At 61.1% G+C, this 380-nt stretch overlaps 1 protein-coding gene across 1 annotated transcript in view; it reads right to left on the reverse strand.

The window, feature by feature from the left end:
- The window catches only part of LOC119592493 (rho GTPase-activating protein 8-like), a gene marked incomplete in the record, with an annotated part of 123930 nt that overhangs the window by 62465 nt on the left and 61085 nt on the right, over positions 1-380 (reverse strand).

Here is a 380-nt window from a genome sequence, read left to right on the forward strand (position 1 = left end):
CTCACGGGAACGTCTTTGTTAGGGCGTCTCACCTCCAACGTGTGACAGTCGCCATCAGACCCCGACAGGAGAGCGGGGGAAATCAATGCAACATGCAAATCCTCCGATGATCATGCAGGGTCGGCAAGTCGGCGGTGCAGCAGCAGCGTGGGCGGAGACTAAGACTCTTCAAGGAACGTGTTCAGCAGTGCGAGTGAACGAAAAGGCCACGAGGAAGGGCGCCGGGCGGCGGAGCCAGCCGTGCATCGCAGAGACTGTGCCGTGACGGGATGCGCTCGTGCATTTCGCCGTCGCTAATGCGTGAGTGAAGTCAGCCATGCAGACCACCAGCCACCAAGCAGACCGCGGCGGATGCAAGCGAATCATGCAGCGCGAGAGCC

Source organism: Penaeus monodon, chromosome 30 (genome assembly GCF_015228065.2).
Source record: "Penaeus monodon isolate SGIC_2016 chromosome 30, NSTDA_Pmon_1, whole genome shotgun sequence".
Taxonomy (NCBI): Eukaryota; Metazoa; Arthropoda; class Malacostraca; order Decapoda; family Penaeidae; genus Penaeus; species Penaeus monodon.